At 40.1% G+C, this 17,777-nt stretch overlaps 1 pseudogene; it reads left to right on the top strand.

The window, feature by feature from the left end:
* Positions 1 to 1,121: 1,121 nt before the first annotated feature.
* LOC148041200 (uncharacterized) lies at positions 1,122 to 5,331 on the top strand (annotated as a pseudogene).
* The last annotated feature ends 12,446 nt before the right edge of the window (positions 5,332 to 17,777 follow it).

Raw genomic sequence — 17,777 nt, forward strand, 5'->3', positions numbered from 1 at the left:
TTGTTGCATGCTCAATCTTCTAAATTTGATGAGGAAAGCCTCTTCACTATCGTCTAAATCTGGGTTTCTAGGCAGAAATCCCTGTTGGTACAGATGTTTTCTATTTTTTAAACTACAGCCAGTCTTGGACCATTGATCCACTGCACTTAACATACATTTTGGAGGTGTTCAATGTATCTTATAAGGGATCCTCACTGGAGCTACTGCTGACATGCTGGCAGTGGACTCTGTATGGGGATTTTGATGTTAATTGTTCAAGGTGGTCGATAGAAGAGATTGGATGAAATGCTCAACTTTTGCCAAAGCTTTGTTTATGAACTAAGAGTGTCCAAGGAGATTGGATAATATGGCCAGCTCAAGGATGAGTAACATAGCTGACATTTTGGGTCTGAGCCTTCCATTTTTGTGCCTTGATTTGGCAAGCCTTGGAGCCCCCAGTGCAAGGAATTTCATCTTTGGCCAGCTCATTGAGATCTTGCTACGCACGAAGAAAAGCGAAGTTAGTAGCTTAAGCGTTTAATTCAGATCATGCAGATGATGTTCTATCCATGTTTTCGCTGTTCTTGAGTTGGCTTTAGTTGAAAGAGACATTCTTTTTCCTCTGCACATGAAATGTGTATCCTTGCTTAAGGTTTTGACAATGGAAAGATTACATGGGCAAGTAAGCATGCTTATTAAATTGTGCAAAAAACTGTGAGAATTAAAACGGTCTGAACATCTATACGAGTGCTTAAACTTCAAAGATATTCAACGTGTTTGATGGATGAACAGCGTTCGTGAAAAACTGAGGTTCACTGTAAAGAGAAGATGTTTTTGAGGCCGTTTTAGATGTAAAACTGCATTGTGTGAACATATGATCAATATGCTTTCTATAGTACTGCCGGGGTCAGCACAAATGTTTCTGCATATATGTGAATGGCCAGATTTCATTTTCCATAGATTCTTAAGTAATGCAAGCTATGTTCTGCAAGTACATTGTTGTACGTTGCTCGGGATTTTTCCTCTTTGCATTCGGTGAAAATGGTGACCAAATTTGCACAGAATGTGAGATCGATCAAATAAAAAGAATTGTGGTGTCAACCTATAGCCACACACACATAGCCAATGTGTCATATGTTACAGTTGATGCAATAAAAATCTTAACTGCACGAAAGGAAGCAAGTATTGGTTGTTGTTTTCTCTTAGTATGTTTTCATGTGTGCATCTCTCAGGGGTACTATTATCGCCAATGACTTTTTAAATTGGAAGAAACTAAGCAATGTGCAACAAACACTATTCATTTCGGTTAGCATGACTTGGTTTAATATGACGAAGTCAGTAAACAAGCTGGGGAGGTAGAACCTAAAACAACCACAAAAGCTATGGCTTTCTCATCTCTAATGAGGTTATTTATGATGCTTGTTGAAGCAAGACTTATTATCAATAGAATTTGTCTAAGTGCTCAGATGATGTACTTTATATAATTCTAAAAGCTTGTCCATGTATTTATGGCTTGGAAGTGTACTCTAGATGGGGTAAGAAAGTGATGCCCTTTGTTACTTTACCACTTGGCCACAATTCACAAGCATAAAAAATAAAAAGCGTATGTTTATGTAGATAATCGGTTATGACCAAAATAGTAAGCTTGCAAAAATTCTTACTTGTTCTTGGTTTGCTTTGCTTTTTTGATATCACTTGTATCTTAACATTGTGCAACACTATTTCCTTGGCCTTATAGTTTGGGAAAGCAAAAGACACTTCACCTCAATTTAGTGAGAATTTTGTACAAAAAGTACGTTTTTATTCATGATATAACACCTAGATATCAAATAAAGGTTTTATGTGAGCTGGTTGATTCATATTATTTTTTAATAGTCCTTTTTGTAAACAATCCATCCTTCATTGACACTATTGGCTCCATAGTTATTCTTTTGTGCACCTTTAAAATGCTCCTTTGTGTGTGTGTAATACAAAGTATATGCATCATCATAGAAGAACCATAGACTTTTAACTAAATTAAAAAAGATCAAATGGGGGACCCCCTCAAAGCTAAGAAGATAGCAAGCTGGCTTGCTCTCAATCACTTTGACATTTTTGCTCTCCAGGAAGTTAAGGTAGCAAGTTTTGACCTACTAATAGCCCTCAACAAGGTTTCAAAGGAACACAGGTGGGTGATAGACTCCCACCCACATGGCTCAGGTGGGTGTGCTCTTGGTTTACCCTCCCAGATGAAGGACATTCTTCCCTCAGCCAGATGTTGCCATAACAGGTGTTCTGTTTTGCTCCCCCCCACCTATGAGCTGTAGGTTGATTGTGGTTTATACAGGGGGCTCTGTGGCAAACGGAATTAAACTCTAGCTTGAACTTTCTTCCATCCCAAGCTCTTGCATTACCATGGGTGACTTCAACATGGTCGAATCCCTTGAAGATCGTTTCCTTCAGAAAGGTTCCACCATCAGAGGAGCTAAAAAGAATGCTTGGGATGTCCTCAAAGCCTCTTCCAACATCTACGACATGGGCAATGAAGGAGAGTTCACCTGGCAGAACTACAACAAAGGAGATGCTATGTGGACATATCCATAGCCAAAGCTTCTCCCGAATCAAGGTCAAGCCTAGATATACCTCGTGCATCTCAGATCATTATCCCCTTGCTATCACCATAGATGACAAAGCTAACAAGGTAAGAAATCACTGGTTCCACACAAATCCCGTGCTCTTCAAGCTTCCATTTGTCCAGGAAGCTATCCTAAGGAGACTCAAACCCTCCTTGTCTCCACCCACAAGGACATGGCAGATATCCGGAAAAGAAGAAGAGACAGGATCTATGAAGAGCTGGTCCCCTGGAATCTTCCACCCCCTTAGCTAGCCACTAGCAGTAGTAGATCTCTGAGCTTCACTCAAAACTGAAATGTGAGGAGGAAATCATTTTCACACACTCTTCCAATTTTTTTGAGCAATGGTGGGTGGGGAAGGTGGACAGACCTTGCAAGGAAATGTTCAAATCACTCAGGAGGAAAAATCAGAAGGACTCCATCCCGTTCGTTAAGGCCTCCCCACCCATCACTTCTGAGGATCAGAATCTTGAGCATGCTAGACACTTCTATGCCAACTTGATTAGCCCAAAGGTTGGAAGCAACTGAAACCAAAATAGAAGTCCTTGCAGCCAGATGCAAGGTCATTGGTCAATAGGAAGCTAAGCTGGCGGACTCTCCTCTGTTGATACCTAACATTCACCTTGCCATTGATTCCCTTAAGAAAAACAAAACCCCGGGCCTAGATGGTCTTCCAGCTAAGTTTTTCCAAGTCTTCAAGGACATCATCTCCCCATTTCAGCTAGCAGTGTGGGAGGGGTCCCTGGTTCACAAGGCCCTTCCATCAACACGGGAGTTATCAAGCTTCTCCACAAAAAAGGAGTCAAGGAGGAACTGTCTAACTGGAGACCTATAACGATGCTGACAACTACTTATAAAGTGTTTGTATAAGCAATAGCCAATAGGGTATGTAATTCTCTTATGAGATGGATTTCAGCTGAGAAAAAGGGTTTCATTAAAGGCCGAAAAGTAAGGATTTGAACATACCACCGAATTTGGGCAGGATTTCATCTTTGTAAAAATAGACTTTGATAAAGCTGATGATAGGCTGGAATGGTCCTTCATTCTCAGGAGCCTAGAAGCCATGGGGTTTGGACCCTACATCATGAGGTGTGTGAAGACACTGTTTGGCAACGCACGAGCTAGGTTCTCCCTTAATGGGCAGTTGTTGAACCCGTTCAACTTGGAAAGATTAGTTAGGCAGGGCTGTCCGATTGCCCCCCTCTTGTTTGCTGTGGTAGTTGATGGCCTGAACTGCCTAGTCAAGGACAAGATGGCTCAGGGTTTGATCAAAGGGATCACTCTCCCCAACTCAGTTAGGCAGCAATGCTTATCTCAATTCGCGGATGACACTAATGCCATGCTGGCCAATGACAAAGCATCAACAAAAGAATTGTGCCTTGGAGACATTCTATTTGGCTTCTGGTTCCAAGACTAACCACAACAAAATAGGGGTCTTCTCCTCCACTCTTATCTCGGACCGGCTGTTGCAAGCAAGCTGCAGTGTCATGGAGGAAGGCCAAATCTTCAAGCTACTTGGCATCCTGGTGGGATTCGGAGCTTCTCTAAAAGCCAGGTGGAGTTGGGTGTGTAATAACTTCATATCTAAGCTCAATAGATGGATTGGTGTAATAACTTTAGATCTACGCTCAATAGATGGATTGGCTTCCAACACTCTTGCAGGCAGAGTTCTGGTCATCAACCACTTCCTCAACACCTACGTCCACTTCTTCTTCTGCTGTTGGAGACCGACTGACTCTCACCTAGTAGAGATTTCAAAGATATGCCATAACTTCCTCTGGGCTGGTGATCCCTTCATCAAGAAAACATCCAAAGTCAGTTGGGAAGTCTGCTGTCTTCCCCGGAACAAAGGAGGCATAGGCATCAAAGATCTAAGGGATACAGCTGACAAGATGGCCTGTAAACTCATTGCTCAGGCCCTTAGTTCTCCCCAAGAAGAATGGGCCCTTCTCTTGCTCAGAAATCTCCCCCAGTTTAAATCAAGTAAGGCCAAAGGTGGGCCAACCTCCCATGGAAAACTATCTTCTTTGGCAAAGAAGAAGTCACTGCCAAAGGATTTGACCTCCTGAGATCCATATGGCAAGTCTGGAATAGGCATCGTGCTGCCCTGAGAATCAATGGCGAATCCAAGCATAGGTTCTTAGTCCCCCCAAGTGACTCTATCTAGTGGCTGATTATCTCAGCACCTCATACCCCTCAGGCAAGTACGAAGAAGGCCCTCATTTTACATTATAAAGGGCTAAGCTGCTGGAACCAGTTATGGGACCCCCTTACCCACAATTGGATCTCTGGCCTCGAATTATCCATCAAGTTCAGAATGAATCAGTGGGACCTCCTTGTCATCAGAGAAAGATGTTCCTCTTTCCCCCAAGAGCTCTTGTAGACCCTGCACACTCACCCTCTGGTCCCCCCTATGCAAGCTTTTTGCTGGGAAGGCTGTTTCAAAATATCCAACCCGCAGAGTATCCTCTCTGAGCTGTCACCCCCCCTCAGTGTCACTTTGAACAAAAGATGGAAGGTTAATCTGGCGGCCAAACAGTGGTCTTTTAAATTTGACTCGCTTTGGTCTCAGTCCATTGAACCCAAGAAATCAGTTCTAATGTGGCTCATCCTTCAGAAAGCTATTTGGACTGGCAAGAAACTTTCACGAGTGAACCTAGGATCAGGAAGTTGCTATGGATGCAACCAGTCCTTGGAGGACATATGCCACCTTTTCTGTGCCTGCTCAACCAATAAGTAGATCCTTGCCCCACTTAACAAAGTGCTCAAAGTCCCTCCCACCTGGAAGCAATTGCTGCTATGGGATTATGTAGGGGATTATGTAGGGGTGCTGTCGATCTTTTGGAACAAAGTGAGGGGAGAACTCCTCTGGATTATGTGGAGACAGAGGAACTTCATGCTATACGAGGGAGCTTACCAGACACCTTGTCTAAGAATATTCTTTGCTGAGATTAATTTGTAGGCCTTGAAGATTGCCAAGGACTAGATTACCATCTACCTAACCAAGAAGTAGGTCTTGAAGGATGCTGACCATCACTATCGACTGGCTGTATATGTTGCTTTATGATTAACTTTATCGTGAAAATGAAATATTAATGACAAAGAATTTGAAAGGAAAATGATGTGGTTTTGCTATATGTGATGATATATTCCTAGTTACATGATGAGGTGTGCTAGGCATGCATTGTTCCAGTTTGTAACTCATGCATAACTCAAAGATCTTTCAATTCCAAGAAAGGATACAGAACTGCATGAAAATCAAACTTTTCATACCTTATTTTAGCATATATATTCTAGATAAGTTTGAAAAATGGGTCATGCATATGCACACCATATATCATCGACTATAGCCATACACTATAAGAAAGCACAAAATCTCATTAATCACATAATCTTTTCCTTAATTGGAAAGATTGTTCCACGATATTTTATAGATAATAATTACTAGCATTTGAAGCATGCAAGGAATGCTAGGCCGCTTCGTGGCAACTTTTTGCTATCACGCGAAGTTGTGGCTGCAAAGCAGTTGTGCAAGGGAAGGAAAGTTGCTGTACTATTGTGTGGCAACTTTGCTTCCCTTACTTCTTCCCATGTGCCCTCTCTCCTCTTTTTTCTCCTCTCTCTCCCCCTCTCTTTTTTGCCTCTCATACTCTTTTCCTGTCTTACATTCTCTCCTCTTCCCCCCTCCCCCCCTTTCTCTCTCTTTGTTTCTTATTCTCTCTCTCTCTCTCTCTCTCTCTCTCCTCTGACCTTTCTCTCTCATCCTTTTTTTCTTTTTTATTTCTCTTCATTTCATTCTTTTCTCTCCCCTCTTCTTCCCTTTTGCTCATTTTGATATTTTCTCTTCTGTTTTTTCCTCTCTCCTCTTGTTTTTCCTTTCCTTTCTCTTTTTTATTTTTCTCTCCTCTTCTGTCTTCTCTCTCTCCCCTCCCTTTCTTCTTCTCCTCCTCACTCTCTCATTTTATCTTATTTTCCAATTATATTAAACACACCGTAAATATATTTTGGTGTGTGACTCACACACACACACACACACACACACACATCCGCGCAGCCACAGTTTGCCAGCCATGCTGCCCCCGTAGCTCGCAACTGTGTTTCCCAATTTGCTCGCCGCATTGCAGAGAGAGAGAGAGAGAGCGGCAATGTAGGTTCCATAAATTGTTATATGTGTTGTTTTCATCTCTTTTATTTCATTCATTTGGTTGTAAAAGAGAGAAGAATGGTAGGAGAGAGTGGGGGAGAGAGCAAGAGAGTGAAATAGGATATTATATGTGAAATAAGGGGTTAAATGAGTAAAATCCCTCTATTTTTAATGTAAAATTGGGAAGAATTGGATTTTGGGGGGGGGGGGGGGTTGGGGAGCGCAGAGGGTGAGAATGGGGGACTTCCTTGATTATGAGAGAGAGAGAGAGAGAGAGATTGATTGGCCAATGCATCGTAAAAAGGGGTTTCAATTAATGAAATCCCCCTCTCTCTTTCCATGTAGAATAGATTTCTTGTTTGCATTAAAAAGAAAAGATCAATAGTAGAATTATATAAAGATTTGAGGATCAAATATATAGGAATCATAAAATTCATTATGTATAAAATAATATGAAAGGCAGAACTTAGAGTTGAGGATGAAAGGTGGAAATTACATGACATGTTGGGGATGAAAGGTAGAAATCATGTGAAGAGTTCAGGGATAAAAGGTGGAGAATCAAAATTAATTTATAAAAAATAAAGATGGAATGTAAAAATTACATGGAGTTGAGGGATGAACAAGTAGAAAGTATAAATTTACTTATATGAAAAGAATGGTACATATAAACCTACAATTTCATGTATATATGTAGTAGAAGCTAACATCAAGCTAACACATATTAGGAAAAATATGTGACTTTACTAGCTTCAATGGGTATGTATCTTTGGCATCCCTCTCCCTAGTAAGCCCATTCAAAACATAGGCCAACCATTAGTTAGAGGCTGCAAATTACCCAATAAATCTAAACTAGACCATGAACATACTTTTAGATATCTAAATCCATTAGTTTAAGTACTTAACATCTTTTATAGATTGCATCGTTTCTTTATTTTGGGGAGGCCTACACAAAGTAATAGCAGCATTCTAGATGCATGATCTAGCCAAGTTAGGTTGATTATGCAAAGAAGAAAGATGAAACATGTCTTGATAGGGTGCCATCTTAATGTGGCATAGGTTATGGCTAATGTTTTTGGTTGTCCAACAATTCAACTACTTCTTGAAACCAATAGCACATGGTAATAAGAATCAAAATGTGATTTGCTTAGAAACTTTTGATATTTGTCTTTTGGAACATGCTTTTCCTTAACAAAATAAAGAAAGAGGTTATATCCATGCTTTTCCTTAACAAAATAAAGAAAGGGGTTATATGGTTTGCACCCTTATTAAATGTTGAAACATTTAATTTTCTAATCGATCTACAACTTTCTTTCTTAAGAGGAACTTATGAACCTAGTATTATATTCCTCCGTGTTTCAATATTCAAATATCAATGTCTACTTTAGGTGGGGCTCAAGTTGATGATAGGGGCATGCTTACGAATCAAAGAATACCTTAACTACGCAACAAATGCGAGGCAGCTATTAAGTAGCAGCATTGCACCACCATAGCTCATGCTTGGTGCTATAGGAGGTTTGGCTCTCCAAATAGATCAACTTGGCAACAAAAAAAATCCATTGTCGGTGTGGTTGTAGACTACATTAGTATACCCTCATTATTTAGTTAATTAATGGTGAAATTAGATTTATGTGCCATATGATTTAGACTTTGCACGAAGAGTTAGAGCACTTTAAATTGTAAGACACATTTGAAGGAAGCATGCTCCATTAAGTGAAATTGAGAGTCCCTTTGTTGAAATGAGATAGACACTCATGGCAATATTTGTTAGAGGGGCATTACTTGGATAGGAAGCATACATGGACCTAATCAAATTAGAGATGGATCGATTAATTGATGATTGTCTTGAGAATAATGACCCTTGTATTGATGCCTTGAAAGAGAAGGCCAATACATTGTTGTATGAGAGATTAATAATATCGAGACTCAATGCTTATCTATCTTTGTTGAACTTGCAATCCCTTCATGGATGGAGTGACACAAGTATAACACCTTTATTCAGGCACTTGACTCGGCATTCGATTGTAAAGCATGTGATATGTCATAATTATGGTTTAGGATTATGATCTTCTCGATTTTTAACTATAGGTTGTTTAAGTATCATATTTTGCTAAATATCATGCTACACGCTTGTGATGAGGCAAAGGTCTTGCAAAAGTTGGGTGTTTACTACAACATGATTCACATGCACCCTTATGATTGCATCCTCCTTGGAAATGAGTATGTTGTTATGGAATTATGTTTGTCATAGTATTTTATAGGCATTTGCTATTATGATTATTTATTTATCACATGATCCATGACTTATTACATGAGACGCACGTGATACTAGTCGCATTATGCCTGGCGAATAGATGAAAGGATACTAGTGTGTGTCGTATTGTGGTAAGCACATAATTAAATGTAGTTAAGCATTTAGTAGATGAAAGTTATGCGCTCTATAGCATGGAAACAAAAATTACTAGAAGTATTATATTTTGTATGACCTATTAACATAAGGACTTTGTGTGCATACATGAGTAATATATTTATTTTGATGTATTTATTAAAAAAAACAAAATATTATTTTTTGTAAAGCTGTTAAAATAGAGTGTGTTTTGTTCTATTTGTAGAAAAGCAAGACATGCAAGGTGAGGAAAAGCAAGAAATACAAAAAAGATGCTTTCAATGTATTTTGGGCACAAAAGCTTATTCTAATTTTATAAAAAATACATGCATGAGGAAGGTGCTCACCCATGTGTGGAAGAAGATTGTGCCTAATTTTGTGTTGTGCATGCTTCTCAATTTATCTTCCCTCTTGCAATTTGTATTTCTTTCAAAAATTTCTAATTGTTTGTTGTTGTATGGTTGAGGGGACCTAACATTAGTATCAGAGCAATGTGATTGGTTTGTAGGTCAACATCAAGAGGAGAGCCATACATCCATCTTGAAGGCTTTGACATCATATTCATAATTCCCAACAAAGTGCATCCTATTGTCTATGGACAAAAGCTTTACATAGTTGTTTATTGTGATTCAATATTTCTCTTTTTGCCTTAAGTGGCAAATCCCTTGTCCAAGGTACAATCTCATCTTTTTTTCCTCATGAGCAACTAGTCTACTTGTACTCATATTCATGATTTCTTTAGGAAAGTGATTTCTTTTTCATTCTTATGACCTTATGCATCACCCTTTGGAGCTATCGATATGGTCTTTACATTATGGTTTGCATCCAAAGAACCCTTCTTCAAGTACTAATGGGGTGTGAACCTTTGTATTCAATCTATAATCCCCTTTTGCCTTTTTTAAAAACCACACCATTGTCCAAAACCTTTACACACTAGTGGAATTTGCTTCTCCCTAGTGGTTTTCCATGTCAAAGAAGGATCGCCTATCACTTCCACCAACTTAAAGGCCAAGACCCTTATAAGTTGTAGCTAACGATTTTGGGTATTGACCTCTTGATATTTTTTGTGTCAAATCCTACGCTTCCCATAACATCTCATCCACTGCGCATTCGCTTGTTGCCTTGTCTCTTAATAGTAAACTAGCGTTTCGCATGCACGGAGTGCTAGGCCACTTTGCGACACACACAAAGCTACCGTGAAGTGGCAAGCGAAGTTGTTGTGCACTTTGCTCAACAATTCATTTCTCCTCTTTCTCTATTCTCTTTTCCCTCTCTATTTCTAATTTTTTTCTTCTCCCTCTCCCTCTCCCTCTCTCCCCCCCCAATTCCCTATGTTTAATCTCTCTCTCTCTCTCTCTCTCTCTCTATCTTTTATTTTGGTTTGTATTCTCTCATCTCCTTGTTCTCCTTCTCTCTCTCGCTCGCATCAAAGATAAAACTAAAAGTAATTTATAAAATTTATAATATTAAATGTTAGATATATATACAATCTCTTTTATGTATCAAACTTATAAAATTTTATCTATACACAAAGTTGGTACTAATTGGACCTCACAAAGTTTGAAGTTTAAGTTAAACCTTTCTCTCTCTCTTTCTCTCCTTACCTTTCTCTCTCTCCTAACCTCTATCGCTCTTTTCTCTTTCTTCTCACCTCTCCCTCTTGATTTTTTCCTCTCTCTTTCTCTCTCTCTCTCTCTTTTCATTTTTTCTCTCTCTTCTCACCCCCTCTCTTAAATTTTTCTCACTTTTCGTCTCTCTCCCTTGATTTTTTTCTTTCCTCTCCCTTTCTATGTTTTCCTCTCTCTTTCTCAAGTCTCTCTCACATCTTTTTCTTTCTCCCTTTCTTCCCTCCTTTTTCTCTCTCCTCTTTTCCCTATCCCCTCTCTCTCTCCTCTTTTCCCTTCCCCCCTCTTTTTTATTTTTTCTTTTCTCTCTCCTAATTTTCCTTCTCTCTTTGCGATTTCTCTCTCTCTCTCTCTATTTTTTACTTGCCCCCCAAATCTCTCTCTCTCTCTTTCTCTCTCTCTAAAATTTTCATTTTTCTCTTCTCACCCTCCTCTCTCTCTTTCCTCTTTCTCTCAATATTTTTTTCCCTCTCTTTTCCCTCTTTTCCCTCTTTTCCCTTCCTCTCTCTCTCTCTCTTTTGTCTCTTTGTCTACCCCCTCTCTATCCTCTTTTTTCTTCTCTCTCTCTCTCTCTCTCTATCTCCCCTCTTTTTTCTTTTCTTCTTCTTCTTCTTCTCTCTCCCTTCCCCCTTTTCTCTCAAAGTATGTGAAAAACTATATCAAAAAAATTTCAAATTGAAAAAGACTTTTAAAAATATTTAATAAAAAAAGGAGGGAGAAGAGAGAGAGAGAGAGAGAGCCTACATGTGAGAGAGATGCGGGGATTTAATTAGAGAGAGAGAGAGAGAGAGAGAGAGAGAGAGAGAGAGAGAGAGAGAGAGAGAGAGAGAGAGAGAGAGAGAGAGAGAGAGAGAGAGAGAGAGAGAGAGAGAGAGAGGTTTAATTTACAAAGGGGAGGTTTGGGAAAGGGGATAGGTTCAGGAAGAGGGCAGGTTTGGGAAGCTCTCTTTTTCTTGTTCTTTTCTTTTTCTTCTTCTCTTTGTCTCTCTTCTCTCTCTCCCTACTTTTGTAATTTTTTTCTCTCTCCTCTTTTTTCTTTGCCTTTCTTTCCCCTCTTTTCCCTTTGCTGAAATATGTCAGCAAGGAATTCTTTTTGTTGAGAATCCTCAGCACCCAAATTCTTTTGAAGCATGAAATCATCAATCTCACAATACATCGCTAGAGAATGAACCTGTAGGACATATGACATCTCTTGATTGTTAGCATTTAGCAAAACCAAAAGTTCTTCCATGATATCTGAGTATGAAAGGCCATCATAGAGACCATCTATCCGGTCTTCTTCCTGAAAAACACCTACAATCATTAATTCTTTTTCTTTTCTTTTTACATACTGCATGACAGCTCTAGGCATATCAGAAATATGATGAAAACACAAAGTACTTTTAGTGGATACACTATAAACACATGAGGAAAAATTGTTGCTGCTAGGAGACGAGAGCTTTCCCTAACTCATACAACCATCGTCTCGCAAGACAGTGGTACCTAGCAAAAATCTGGCTCTCTTGCTTGGAAGAGGGAAATCCCTCAAAGAATTGATATTCCGCTGATGATTGATGCAAACAGTCATGAACTGGACAGCTCTCTTCCCATCCTTGCTTCGGATCCATAGAACCTTAGTCTCCATCCAAGACTCTGCAATAAATGGCTACCCCATAATAATAGGATAAGATCAAGAGTTTTGTACAAAGAAATGATAAGACTCACCCACATCTCTAATAGAAATTTGGATAAGCAGCATATAAATCTCCTGCAGTGTTGTTGGCCACACGCATGCGCCAACCATGATCAACATCAACTGGCCATCTACCAGTATCATATAAACCTTACACAATTACATTGATATCGAAACCATAATCCAAAAGAGAAACACAAGGAGTCTCAGTCTCACCAAGCTTGATGCGACAGTTTTCGTAGTTGCACGAGCCCAGTGACTTTGAGAAAAATGGCTACAAGGCACCAATCTAGGCGCATATTCGCTCTCATCATAATGTACGGGCTGAAGTGAAGGATGAAGAGACTTCTTGAACTGCATACATAGAGCTCCATCTGTAGGCTCCTCAAAGGTCTCTTCTTCAAAATCAACCTCCTTAATCTGTAATCCACAGAGAATAGCCTCGGAAGCCTCTCGATGGATCATATCCTGTGTTGGCTCTTCAATAATTTGGCACTTTCTTTTTATGATAATGATAACATCATGAAACACTCTCTTGGCAATACCCAAAACTTCTCCAAGTGTAAATTCAATTTTGCAATTAAGAATTCAATCCTCAAGTACCTTTTTCAAGTCTATGGAAGTCTTGATGTCGGATAACAGCTTGAATCCATGTTGCTTCTTTGGCTTCGAATCCTTTAACTTTGGGGCCTTTTGGTCTTCTTGCAGTTTTGGCTTTTGCATATCAGTCATACTCTGCTTTGGTCCTGAAGAAGAAGGCTGAAGAATTGGTTCACTCCTCCTAGTTGTCTTCTTTGATCCTTCAAGTTGATCATTATCTCTTTTGCACTTTTCTTCAACAAGTGCTTCAAACCCTTGAGATTTTGAAATATAAGCATAGATAGAGAAGACATCTATGCGATCATTCCATCCGATTCCTTTTCTAATTGCATCTCCTATGAATGAAAGTTCAGATGATGAAGCTTTACCTTTCTTTTTTGCATGCAATGCATAAGACCATAAAGGAGACTTATCTTTCGGTAACTGCTCCAATTGAAGACCATAGGCAGTAGCTTCTCTTGCTGCCTCTTGCTTCACATAATAAGAACATAAGAGAGTTTCCTCCAATAGTTTCTTCATACCTCCTTTGCCAAAATTTGTTTTGAGTGGTTGCTCTGTGTCTTCGAAACATATCATCCTATCCTTCCACACCACCAACTTTAGTCTTTTCTCCTCTTCGAAGTCTTGATAGTCCTTGCACTCATGGTTAGGACTATTGCACCATATGCAACAACAAACATGATCATTTCTGAAAGAATTCATAGGAGAAGAAGAGGATGGGACATAAATTGGAGCTGGGTTAAGTAGTTGTTGGTCTCTTCTGGCCATCTTTATCTAAAAATCCTTCAAGTTATTTGAAATTTCTTCCACCATGTCTTCGACAATTGGTTTAGTAGATGGTTTGAGAACTGTCGCAGGAATAGGCATAGATGTAGGCATAGACATGGGATGAGAGGTAGGAGAAGAAGTGCAAGGAGCAATAGGAGAAGTAGGAGAAGTGGAGGTAGGAGAAGACATCGTTAGAGGTGTTTGCATACCGTTTTGTAAGCGAGCCTTCCATCTCCGCCTCTTCGTCAATGTGGAAACCGCATCAACAACATCTTGCCAATCCCATAGGCTGCGTACGGTCTAGAAGCTCTCCCAACTCGTCCTAAAGTGCAGGATTAGCCGCCTGCAAGAATAACTCCACTTTCTCTGAGTTTAGGGCTCTTTGCTCAAGTGCATCCAACTGGTTGTAACGTCCTTCAAACTCGCGCAATAACTCAAAAGAAACAAGTCATTTGTTGGGATGATAGACCCACTCTCTGAACGTCTTGCGAGTTGCAATACTATAAACCTCCAGGAAATATTCATTTTTGAGTGCCTTCTTGAAGACATTCCACCAATTTGAATCTTGCACAAATAAATTAGTCACTCTAATCGCAAAGCTGGCATGACAAGCCATAAGAAATAATTGCTCCAGTGGTAGGAACTCCAAAGAAGTGCATCTAGCTTTCAAAAGTTTTAAGATAATTTGACACATTCCCACCATCAAATAATTTATGTTCACTTACCACAGCCTCGATCGCTTTGGTTGCTCCATGTATGTGCTCTTGTTCTTGATGTAGCATTCGTTATTGATCCAATTGTTGTTGATGTAACTGCTGCTGCTGCTGCATAGATAACTGCATTTGCTGATTCTGCATCATAATAGCCGAAGATAGAGTTTGCAATAAATTCTTCATCTCATCGGTCGAAAAGGAAGAAGGACTCAATAATGAAGTGGGTGGAGTATTTGAAGAGTCTCCCATCTCGACAATTAGAAGCGATGCTTTCACGTCGGGTTCACTAGGTGTTGCATGGGATTCGCATGGGCGGTTCGTGAATGAGACTCATCACATGGACTCTTAGAGATGGGAGTAAAGATGATAAAGTGTACTCAAATCAGATTCATAGAGAAGAAGAATCTTAGATGTAAAAAAATTTCTCAAAGTAATAAGATAAAGAATAGATTTATGTTTCTTTCGAAGCAAAAATCATCGAAAGACATGCTTCTCAAAATTTAAGCTTGGAACTTCTTCATACATATAAATCTTCTTTAAAGTTCTATATGTCAGGAATCCAAACAAAGTGCTTTTATATAAGTTGACACATAAATGAACAAATTTGCAGCATTAATAATACCCCATCTTTGACCTACATAAATCCTTCACAAAATCAGGATGTTGATTTTTGAAGTTGGCGTGGCGGTGGTTAGGCGGTTGTCAGATTATCAACGACTCTCTGAACCATTTTTCGATTGTAGTTGGAGCATGTGGTTCGGGTGTCAAAGTAAATGTTTTCCAACACAACATACCTGAACATCTATAGGTAGTTTTACGGGAGGCAACACCTCTTCTAGACTCATAGGCCTTGGAAGGAAATTAAAGTTGTGGTTGAAGGCATCTTGATGAAGCACACATTATTGGAGTTATTGGCAAGAAAGGTAGAGGGATATGCGAACATCTTGGTGTGGCCCCAGTTGACATTAATATTAGGATGAGTACCTTCATGAAGCTGGATTGAGGATTCTTATAAACTCAATTCCTCAAGGCAGACGTAATCCTCTCTTCATATTTTCCTCATTTTCAGCTTCGTCTTCATCTTCGGCTTTGTCATGGCCACTTTGTCTGCAGGTTGGTCCCTTCGACTTCTTCTTCACCGTCAATGCTTTTTGCTTCTGTGTGGAGGTGTCAGAAGCACTTGGCATTGTACTAGTTCTCAAGAGCTCCATGTTTTGCCCTGAGGAGTTGCCGCTCGGAGATGCCAGTGGTGGCAAATCACCAACATGATTCTCATACACACTGCCTCGCCGCTATCGGGCTTGCTACCCCACTTACGTTCCATGGTAGCAAGCAGCACAGAGAAGAGAGACAGAAAAAACGTAGGTGCACAGAGAGAATCCGTCGATCATCGCGAGCATCTTCGTCGCCTGGCCCTTGAGACCATCGACCTCGCCAAAGACCCCTTCTTTATGCGGAATCATCTTGGCAGTTATGATTACAAGCTGTGCTTGACTCTTCTGGTTCATCTCCGTCGCAACAATATCGTCGTCAGCTTCAGGTCCGTCTGTCACCTCGTCCTCAGCTCTACTGCAACTTCGTCATCTTCCACGTTGTCACTCCAATCGGTCCAAACTCACCTCCTTCAATCCATCGTTCGTCGTTATTACTGCAGGTCGGCTCATGCAGTGAGATCTTCTTCCTCATAGCTTCATCGTCTTCTTGTCGCAGATCTCCTCCGTCCTTTCATCTTCAACTCCATCGTTCCCTTCTTCGTTGCAGTAGCCTGGTTCGCCGTTTCATCACCTTCCGCCTTTATATAATCAGCGTCATAACACAAGCTTAAGGCATCGTATACCTGTCTTCTATTTGAGATGCCAAAAAAAAAACTCCATCGACGTCACAGATTACGTCTTTATTCCGCCATTATTATTGTATATGCCCAGCTGAGTCCCAAAGCAATATGCTTTGGTTTTTTTTTAAGCATTGGAGCCCTAGAAGATGTCTCATGTAAAGCTTACCTGAAGTTCGAAATCATAGCCTTTGGAGCACACATCACTTATTTGCATGGAGGGACATTAACACAATTCTACCTACATAAAAGCCACATAACACAGATTTATAAGGACTTAGGACATCGTTATTTGTAGTGTAAGTGAAGACGGTGTTAGATCATTAAACCGTCCTCCAAGCATCTCCCTAGTGATAATGGATACTGCACATTGCACAGTTTCCGCCTCCTGCTTCAAAGGTTCTCACAGCTGGCCACTTGCCTCTAGTCGGACTTCAATAGCGTTCAAGACCTCAAATTTAATATATGTATTGGAGAATACCAAAACCCATCAATTATCTGAAATATCTTTCAATCACCTCATCACGGCACTAGTGTTTCTCCCAAGCTACCTTGAGCAGAGCCATCCCCATTACAAGTGAAATGGTATGTCTATATTGAATGGGCTTGAAGCTGTTAACTGTGGCTCCTAACCAAGCTTCCATCTAAAGCCTCCAACAACAAATAGCATTTGAAGAAGTGAAGTGACCGGACCAACCAAACCACCACCATCAACATTACAAATTGTGTTTCTCATTTCTATTAGAAGTTCTTTATAGGTATTTGCACGACCTTGCTGAAGGTCACAGCTCCTGTGTAGCCATTTTGTGCAAGTGGAGTTGTGTCAGCAGACTTTTGACTATCATCACAGCCACTCAAAGAGTAAGCTTCACCACCACTTGTACCTTTCTAGACCCCTATGCGGGGACTTTGATCTTCCCATCCGTATTCTCCATGGCTCTTCATCTAACACAGGTAAGGAAGATCCAGTATAGTGCCACTATGGCAAGCATCAACTACATCATGTAGTCGAACACCTCGAGGCAATGGTCTGCTAGGTTGATGTCTTATCCACAATTACTCCATTCTTCTTCTTGTAGTCCATGGGCAACAATTTTTCATCAAGATTATCCACCTCATTTTCAGTAAGATTTCGTTGTTATGAACCATGGCCAAAGTAATGGAAAACAAGTGAATCACCAGACTGACAGCCTTGGACAAGCCAATGCATTGCCATTCTTATATTAGCTTTTGTTGGCAGCTTGAGCTGATCTGTTTTTCCATGAATTGTGCCCTATCAAAGATCATGCAAAGAAGTACATGCCCAATCATTCATGCAATTTGCAAATTTGAGACCATGCTTTGCAATCAATCGAACAATGCTCCACAAAAAATTATGAATGCATTGAGGATTTTGTGCCTAGCCTAACTACATGTGCTCGTGCGTCATGCAAATGCCAACACAAAAGAT

Source organism: Lygodium microphyllum, chromosome 1, assembly GCF_053477565.2.
Source record: "Lygodium microphyllum isolate KBCC chromosome 1, Lygodium_microphyllum_v1.1.10, whole genome shotgun sequence".
In the NCBI taxonomy this organism is placed as follows: domain Eukaryota; kingdom Viridiplantae; phylum Streptophyta; class Polypodiopsida; order Schizaeales; family Lygodiaceae; genus Lygodium; species Lygodium microphyllum.